Source organism: Mustela putorius, unplaced genomic scaffold (assembly GCF_011764305.1).
Source record: "Mustela putorius furo isolate JIRA1106 unplaced genomic scaffold, ASM1176430v1.1 tig00003845_pilon_pilon_pilon, whole genome shotgun sequence".
NCBI lineage: Eukaryota > Metazoa > Chordata > Mammalia > Carnivora > Mustelidae > Mustela > Mustela putorius.
In genome coordinates this window covers 75689343-75699433 of record NW_025421998.1, presented here as the reverse complement: position 1 = coordinate 75699433, position 10091 = coordinate 75689343, and the positions used below count along the sequence as shown (strand labels likewise).

General features: G+C 35.2%; 1 pseudogene; it reads left to right on the top strand.

Annotated features, from left to right (window-relative positions):
• The first annotated feature begins 8099 nt into the window (after window positions 1-8099).
• On the top strand, window positions 8100-8211 carry LOC123387126 (annotated as a pseudogene).
• Window positions 8212-10091: the final 1880 nt, after the last annotated feature.

The window sequence follows — 10091 nt, the reverse complement described above, 5'->3', positions numbered from 1 at the left end:
AATGGCATTAGACTTTTCTAATTTGTATATTATGTGACATGTGAAGTACAGAGCACTGTCATCATGTAAATTAGTTTTAAATATAGTAAAATAATAAGAAATAAATTTCCAATAGATGTGAGACTTGCAAGTAGATAGTATTTTTAACATGTGATTAAAGTATATATAAAGGGCACCATTTAAAAGAAAAATTTAAAAAAATATATTATAAAAAGAAAAACTATAATTTGAAATAGGTCATGGCTGGGGAAAAGGACAGAGTCTTCCTTATTAATCTTGTTAATCTTATTAATTTTATTAATCTTGTTAATCTCAATAATCTTGTAGGTTTTAAATTCTCAGTGCTTCTTCAGCTCTAGTTGGCCATCTTTCATTGCTACTTTCTTACCTACAAGTATTTAGACTACTTTGTCTGCTTCTGAAATCCACAGGAATATCCAAATTCCCGAGAATACCTTACATGATTATTTACGCTGGTATTTACCTGTGTCTACATGACCTAATGTAATATTTAATCTATGCCATCCACGTTCAACCCAAGTATCAGTTTGAGCTCACCTACCACTTGACAATTTAAGGAAAACCAATTTTAAGCATCAATTTTATCATCTGTGGAAATATGGCATCCTTTCCAGAAACTTTTTTTGTTTTCCCGCCTCTGCTCCAGTGTTTGTTCATAGTGATATCTTAAGTTTGCTCCATGAATGTCTGCAAACATATATTGGCTCCTTTGCTGGTTTACAATAAAGGAACGAGCCTAAAAATCAGTTTGAAAATCTTACTAGTACTCAATGAATTTCAGAAAGATATTAGGTCACAAAACAGCCTTCTACAATTTCACTGGTTTCAATTTCACATTCTACTGATACCAGGATGAGATCTATTACACAAGCATTTTGTTAGGGGAAATGCTTGGGAGAAAAATGAGGCAGAAGCCATCAGAACTTTGTGGAGACATCAGACCACAGTGTAGTCCTGATCATTGTAAAGAAGAGGGAAAGGAGAAAGATTAGGTAGAAGAGTCTTAAAACACACTGCTGTCTAAGAAAGTCAGACAAGACTGACTAGAAGTTATTGAACCAAAATTGCCCATTGGAGCAATCCTGCCTCTCCCAGGGATAGGGCTGCCTTAGTTTCCATGTTATACTCAGTCACTCACTTGTAGCAGCCCATGGGAAACATAAAAGAAGCAGAAATGCAGTGATGGATTTCAGAAGAGAGCAGCTCAGATCATCAGACATTGGCATTCCATGTATTAAAAGATCTGAAGGGCACATTTTGCTGACTACCAGAGCTCATCCAGAGTACTACACAGATCATCCAAACATGTATGGGAATGATCTCACTGGTTTTGCTTCCTAAAAAGAATATCAGAAGATGGAGGTTAGTGAAACTGACTATATCTCCACTACCACTATGGTGTATTTCAGGACTATAACTGGTATTTGTCCTCTCCCTACTCCACTACCCATTGAAAAAGTCTTTCTCCTTGAGCAGACTTAGTTAAGCTCAAAAAACTCTTCCTACCTAAACAGCGAACAGGTCTTCTGCTTCCATCCTTGCCAAGTCGAGCTTTAGCCAAGAATCCTGCAAAGGCACCTTTGGTATCTATCATTCAAGATCTGACCAAGTTCCTCATCTGTTACCTTTGACGTATAAGTCCCTGACCTGCTTTCTGTAGGAGTCCTCTTGCTGCTTTAGCAAGAATCTCCCAACCCTTGGTATCTCCTGTTAGTAATTTTCCATCTATTGACCCTCCTTACTCTCTTCTTTGGCTGTAAATCCCCAGCTGCCTTTGCTTTATTTGAAGTTTCAATTAATCTCTCTCCCCTACTGCAACAGACTTGAAGAAAGTCTTCCTTATCATTTTAGTAAGTGTCAGAATAATTTTTCCTCTCTGCTCCTCAGCTATTGCCTAAATAAGGTCCGGGTGGCTTACTTGATGGTAAATAAAACCTTCATGTCTAGGGACATTTTATTATTGTAAACTTCTTAGGTTGCAGTTACATGTGCCCATTCATAGTTACACGGGGGTAAAGGAGTACCAGGAGGCACCTGCAAAATCACTGAAGTTTCACATGTATCCATGATCTCCATTTTGTAAAAAGAGCCTGACTCCTCTTAATAACCAGTGTCAATTACCTTTGCCAGTATTGTGACTCTCTCCTCATCTGCGAGTCTCTATAAGCTCAAGAACTTCAAAGGGCCCTCGCAGCATCTCAAGGAGCACTTGCATAGTTACATGCTTAAATTTTAACTCTTGTTAGGACAAGAACTTCCAACTCTGCAGAAACCAGAGCCGGTATTATAGTGAGACAGTTTGAAAAACATTCCATGTTGTTTCTTTTCTTTTCTTTTTTTAGGATTTTACTTATTTATTTGAGAGAAAGAGAGAGAGAGCACAGGCAGGGGCAAGGGCAGGGGCAAGGGCAGGGGCAGAGGGAGAAGCAGACTCCCCACTGAGCAGGGAGTCCAATACAGGGCTCAATCCCAGGATCCCAGGATCATGACCTGAGCCAAAGGGAGATGCTTAGTTGACTGAGCCACCCAGGTGCCTCTCCATGTTCTTTCTTTTTAAAAATACAAAAAACAAGCAACAACAACAACCAAAATCTTCCAGGTTTTCAGGCATTTGGCAGTTAGTTGGGCCCATGTAACTAATTCTGACCAATGAATGTCCTGAATCTCTTCTAAGCCAAACCGGTGAAGACCTGCCTATGGCACTGATGTTTCAAATGGATCAGGTAACAGGCACTGGAGTGAACATCAGCAGGGTTAGTGAGTGACTGTGGATCTAATTCCCCACTAAAATGCATCAAACATTCCAGAGAAAAAAAAATTTAATGAATTAAAGTCATATTTGATTGATGATTTGATGATATTTGAGGTTTAATTTGTTACATTAGCCCAACATAATCTGAGTAAAACATACCAAAAGATTTTTAAAACAGAATTTACTATCAATATTTTATGGAAGTTTATAAAAATGTATATCTATAGACATATATGCATATATATATATACATACTTACATAACTAAATATAAAAAATGCACTGAAATGCTATTTTCCTAAGAAAACTTTGCTTTTCATACCAAGCTGACATACAGTTGTTCATACTGTGTATATCAAATAGAAATAGTATTGCTTTTTTTAATGTGTAGAGTGAAGATCTGGGTTCTCAAAACTCCAACTTCAATATCCAGAATGAGTGAGTGGTTTGATACCTTCCTCCATTTCGAGTTCCATTCATGGGCTCCAAGTTACACTGTATCTTAATAAAATTTTCTGAGATAGAATCAGATTGTTCCTGCTTACCTACATAAAACTGAACTGTCCTTGAGGTGCCCGGGTGGTTCAGTTGAGGGGCAGGCTCTTGAATTCAGCTCCAGTCATGATCTTAGGGTCCAGCCTCTATGCTCAGTGGGGATCAGCTTGAGGATTCTCGGTCCTCTCCTTCTGCCCTTTCCCTCACCCTATTTCTCTCACTGTCAAATAAATAAGTCTTTTAAAAAAATATTTTATTTATTTATTTGACAGAGAGAGAGAGTATGTGCACAAGTAGGCAGAATGGCAGTCAGAGGGACAGACAGAGGCAAGGCTCTCTGCTGAGCAGGGAGCCCGATATGGGGCTCATTCCCAAAATCCTGGGATCACGACCTAAGCCGAAGGCAGAAGCTTAACTGACTGAGCAACTCAGGCACAGCATAAATAAATAAGTCTTTAAAAAAAGAAAAAATAAAAAAAAAACTGAACTGACCTTGATTCAGGTGTCCACACTGATCCAACCACATGTGGCCAAAGAAAAGGTCATGTGGTATTGAAGCCAGGCTAACCTTGCAGTTATCACTGCGGATGGAGCATTTTCCCAGAAAAAAATAAAAAATAAAAAGGTCTAGACTAGCCAGAAACTCCTATTCGCCTACAAAGTAGTGTAGGGAAGATTACCATTTATGATCTCACTTCTCACTTTTCCTTACACATAATTACATTTCAACCCCAAACCTCTAATACTACCCCTATACTCAGCAACTCAAAAAATTTTATTTTTATTTTTTTAAAATTTCTCTTCAAATTTTCCAGCTACTTTTCAGCATTGCCATCAAGGACTAATCAATGCTTTCTTTCTGACTTTATCCCAGGTACATTGCCACCTACCATTAACAGTCTTATTTGTCAAACGAACAATACACATTTATTCTAACTACTAAAGCATAGTTTATAAGTATTCAGATTACTGAAAGCAGATGGATTTTTACTAGCAAAACTCGAATAAATTTGATACCAAACAGTTAACAATGCCAGGAGCTATTAGATCTAAAAGCAATTATCTTATAGAGTGCTTTTTGGCTAATTCATGCAGTGTATCATGCTACCCATGTGATGCTAAACAACATCCAAACTCCACCCAGGACAAAATACCAATGTGGCACACAAATGTGTCCCTACCTATACCATACCTATAAATCTAAGTTTAGGTTTATAGGTAGTATAAAACTATATTAAGGTTTATACTACCTTACGTTGCTAAGTAACGGCACGTTTTGCCATGATAACCATTTTAGGTTCAATTAACCATAAATAATAAATAGGCAACAAGTCCTCCAAATGTGTTCACGTGAATGAAAATTAGGTGGGTATTTATTTATTTACCTGTCATTTTCCCTAGACCCCAAAATAAAGCATCAAAAATTTTTGCATAAAAGAATGCTGAGTAAATTTGACCAAATATGTATCGTAATATCCAGTTAAGAAAGCACTGTACGGTTTCAAGGACAAAACGTAAAACCATTAAATCTCTGGAAACTGCAAGATAATTCCAATCCTGGTGTTCCCTTTGTTGTAGCCAAACAGGAAACATTCTTCATTATTAAACATTCATCTACACTAGCAATAATTACTTTTTAATTAATAATTTTCAGTTTACTATGTATTATAGAATAAAAAGCAGACTTACGTCACAGGAACTGAAAATCTGTGCTGCCAGCCTTCTTTGTGTTATTATGCAAATCATGCACTGGATGTTAAAAACACATCGTATAGTAACTTTAGAGATAAAATTTAATACGCAGAAAGTTATCTTGACCATTTTTTATTCAGTTCCTTTCACTTTTTTTTACCAAGTTAATAGCAATTCTACAATAGGTTTAAAGGATATAACTGTAGGAAAAGACAGACTTTGAGAGAGTACTAATAAATACTCCTCCCCTCAGAGAGAACTACATGGAATTAATTTCAGGAGGTGAAATACTCTCTACTTTTAGAAACTGACAAAGGAGCTTCCACAAGCTCTTTAAAAACTGATTTCAAAAGATTCAATCCTCTTTGTCCTATCACTCATGTTTCATATCACTGATTAAGTCTATTTTCTTTTATTCCCTTTCAACACACAAAAGAGCACTTTAATTTTAAAGAACTGTATTTTTCCCCAGCTAAATGATTCTAGTTCATCTGTCATTTTACATGAACAGGCTAATTCCTAAATCAATTTTAGTTTTTTAGATGACTCCAAACTTTGGCAACTGCTAAGAACTACAGAAGACACAAACACTGCATATCACATAATACTGGATTATGAGAGATTAATACACTTCTTGAGAGCAATATATACGCATATGTAGTAGTAAAGAGTTTTAAAGCAAATAAAAGACCTATAATATTCAATATAACCAGATTCCAAATATATTTCAAATAAAATAATCTCTACAAAAAGTTAGCAAGCTGAGAAACATATTGTTGGGAATTATAAAGGCAGGCTTCCTGGAGCATTTAGAACTGGAAATAATCCTTCAGTAACCAATAAATTACTTTTAAGTGAAGACAGGGAAAAGAAAACATCTGATGTGTGAGAGGAAAGCAGAGATACACTTCAAGTTCTGCAGAGATAAAGGGTGATTCATTTGAATTTATAAACCATCACATCTAGAATACTGCTGAATAGTTGAAAGTATAGTAGGATAGCTTCAGAGAAGTGGAGTTTAGTAAGAATGGTATGAAAGTTTGATCTCACAGGAAATGAAAGATAATAGCATGTTCTTAAATGAGAAAGTCACTGTTTTATAGCAATGCTTTTGGCATCACTTTATAGATTTCATTCCAAATAATTTCCATGTAATTAAAATTGGACCTAGCTTTTATTAATTTCTGGTTATGAAAAATACCCCCAAAAGGAAAATTAGTTTCTTCTTCAATTATCTATTTAGAGACAACTACTTCAAGCATACTTGAATAAAATGAAAGACATGAAGTTCTATGCCAATTAATCTAGTATATAATCTTCTAAATAAAGCTAGAAGTTCAAAAATTATATAATGAGATACAAGATAATATTTTCCATAAAATTGACAGAAAAAAATTAATATGTATAAATCTAAATGTTCTGAGACAGGGAGAGTAGAATCAAAGTAAATAAAGTATTTCCTTAGGACTTTTAAAGGAAGAGAACAGCTTTCTTCAGAAGAGTTATATAAACAATGAATCATCAAATAATGTTCTGAATTGCCTTCAGATATTACTACTTATGTTTCTGGAACTAAAATTTTTTTAAAGATTTTATTCATTTGACTGAGAGAGAGAGAGAAAAATAGACAACACACGCAGGGGAATAGCAGAGGGAGAAGTAGACTCCCCGCTAAGCAGGGAGCCCAATGTGAAGCTTGATCCAGGGTCCTGGGATCATGACCAGAGCAGAAGGCACACACTTAACAGACTGAAACACCCAGGAGCCTTATGGAACTAAAACATTTTTATTGAGAAATTATTTTAATGGAATGATTATCCTGAAATCTCTACATACTGTTTTAGAGATTTGTGTTTTGTTTTGTTCTGTTTCCTTTACAAACTATATTCACCTATTTAAACTTTGTGTGTGTTTTTTCTACAAAATTATATTCACCTATTTTCTGTCATTATTTTAAACAACTAATTTATTACTTATTCCAGTTTTTTAAATGACAGCATATTAACAAAGTTTCTTTATATAGACATCAGGAATATATTTTTGACACATTGCTAAATGGCTCAAAAAGAAAAATATCCAAGGTACCTGGATGGCTTGGTCAATTAAGGGTCTGCCTTTGGCTCAGGTCATGATCCCAGAAACATGGGACTGAGTCCCACATTGGGCTTCCTGCTCAGTGAGGAGTCTGCTTCTCTGCCCCTCTCCTGGCTCGTGCCCCCCCATCAAATAAATAAAATATTAAAAAAAAATAAAAGAAAAATATCTAATGAATTGCTTTCAAGGTATGGTCCCATGACCAGCAATATCAACCTCATCTAGAAAAGGGGATAGGACCCACCAGTCTGATAAGACTCTGAGGTAATTCTGATAGAAGTTAAAATTTGAGAACAACGTACATTACTGTGTTATATCTAAATGTTGTTTTAGTAAGATATTCATATTTTGCATTAATAACATTTACCCTTTTTTGACAACTTATTATAATGTGGTTGTAATCTATTATTCTTTATCCATAGTAATGCATTTTATCTGCCATATAAGTAACATTTTCATGAGAAATTTAAATAGGCATGGCACTGAGTTTTTCTAAAAGCTTATGAGTAACAAATATGCTAGAAGTACAGGAAATGTGTAAGTTTTAAGTATTACAAAAATCTTGATTAATATATTACCTACATAGAAAATATATGATTCTCCTTTATAGCAGAAGATAAATGTTAGCTTAGGCCAATATGCCTGACAAACATACATATATATGACAAACATACATGACAGAATGTATTTTTCAAAATTATTAAATCATATGTATAATTGTTTAATTTTACCATACGTAATTTATATATCAATAAAAGTGATGAAAATTTAAAGTATTACTTTACGAGTACACATATACTCCTCTCTCCCATATTTAGACATCTCGACAGTAATTCCTTTTGTCCTGATTTAAATGTTATTTCTAAATTATAACATACATTTATCAACCTAGATGAGCCAAGCAAAGGCAGTCCTGGAAACATTCTAAGTTGATAATTTAGCTTTGAATATGACAAAAGTAAAGTAAACTGATCTAAAAAAAAGTTAAACTCTAGCCATTTCAGAAGAATCAGGAAATTATCCTATCTCTTATTCATGCTAACATAGTGAATCCATGAACAGAGAGATCAGCACTTTCTTTAATAAGGATAGAAAAATTCTTATAATACATACTGTTTAAGCAATGTCATCCACTTTGTGACATAAAGATGTGCCTACACGAAATGCATGGGCTTTTAAGTCAGATGGACATGATATTTAACACACTTGTCAACATGTAATAGTTTTGGTCAAATTACTAAATCTCTTCCAGCCTCAATTTTCACAATCATAGGTTAAGACTAAATAGATTAACATCACTGTAGTACCTACCATAATAGTAGGTACTCAAAAACTGGATAACATTGCTATTTTTCTTTAGCTGAAGCCACGTGACTCTATAGTTTCCCCCATCCTCAATAATTCTGATATATATAATGTGACTGGCAATTGCATTCTATTCATCTCCCACATCCTCAAATAGGAATGAACCAAAAGGTTCTTAGTTTTTATCTTTTGGTGAGGACTGGTAGGCTTGAAGCAAGAAGGGGACAAACCAAGTAAGTGAGGATAAGTTCTGTGCCTTCAGTATTTTCTACACCCAAATTCTAGTATTGAGCCAGTGAAATGGAAGCCAATTCATGGGGTTATTGCTGGAATTGCTGCTGGGCTCCTGAAATGGCTGGCAGTCACTCAAATTAGAACAATTTCCATGCATAAAGAAATAAACCAGAGTGGAGAGCTACCTCCAGGCAGTGGTCACAGTGGTAACTATAATCTGAATGGATTTAATCTGCCCAGCCAGACCTTTGGAAATTCCAAGGGGTAGTTGGACAGGCTTACTTGGTCTTTTTATTAACTTTGCAGTAAATGCATCTCCATTTTTTTCAAAATGAAGCTTTGTGGACTCTGCTTATTACATTATGATAGGGTCTTATTCTATGTCAAAATGCAATAATCATCCCTTTTATTTTCTGTTTTTCTGAGGCCTTCACATCTTGGGTCCTTGCTGACCCTAGAGAGACTACCCCTCCCAGAGCTAAATTAATTCCGAGAAATAGTAAAAGATTCACCTTGAACATGGCTTTCTAAGCAAAATAACCAATTCTGAGGTCATACCCGCAACTCCCTTAGAGGGTTCTTATACTCTAAACCACTATTCACCCCAGGGCCAGGTGCCCGACAACTAGAGACAGCCTCTATACTGGGATCCCACTGACATTACTCATATAAGCCAACCCTAATCCTGCTTATCCTGCCTCCCTTGCTTTTCCCAAGGAAACCATAATAACGGTTCTTGTCCATATTTTCCCCTCATTTTCCTGTGCCTCCTGAATGACCTCAGTGCCTCTCTGCGTGGTCCCCTGTATGGCAGGTATGTTACCTCCCCTTGGGAACTATGAGTAACAAACTATCTTTTCAAAAAGCAATGGTCTCATGATCGATGGGTCTCAGCGTATCTGAATAATATTAAAATCTACATTTAGAACAAATGTGACAGATATTTAAGCAGTATTTCTCAAATTTTAATATACAAAAGAATCACATGAACATCTTGTTAAAATGCACATTATGAATCAATAGATCTGAAGTATGGACTTGCATTTCCAACAAGATTATGCCAAAGCCTCTAGTGTATGGACCACACTTTCTATAGCAAAGTACTAAACTAGACACATCCAGTTTCAATATTCTGTCTTATGTGAATTTTGGCAAATTATTTTACCTCTTCACAAACAGTTTCCTTCCTTATACAACAAAAATTTAAAAAAAAGAAAAAAGCCTACCTAATAAGGATAACATGAGGCAATATGGATAAAACAAACTTTCTTTAAGCTATAATTACATGTAAAGCTATGAAGAGCATAAACTGCCATGCATATTATTTCAGAATATAAAGTACTTCACTCTTAAATACTATTGAAGTAGGAATTTACATTTGGAATGCTTGTTATGGATTGTTTTTATATATGTTTATCAAAGTAAGTCTTCCAAGGTCACATCCCTTTAACATCATTAACGTTATTTCTTATCTTCAGAGAAAGTCAAAAGTAATACAA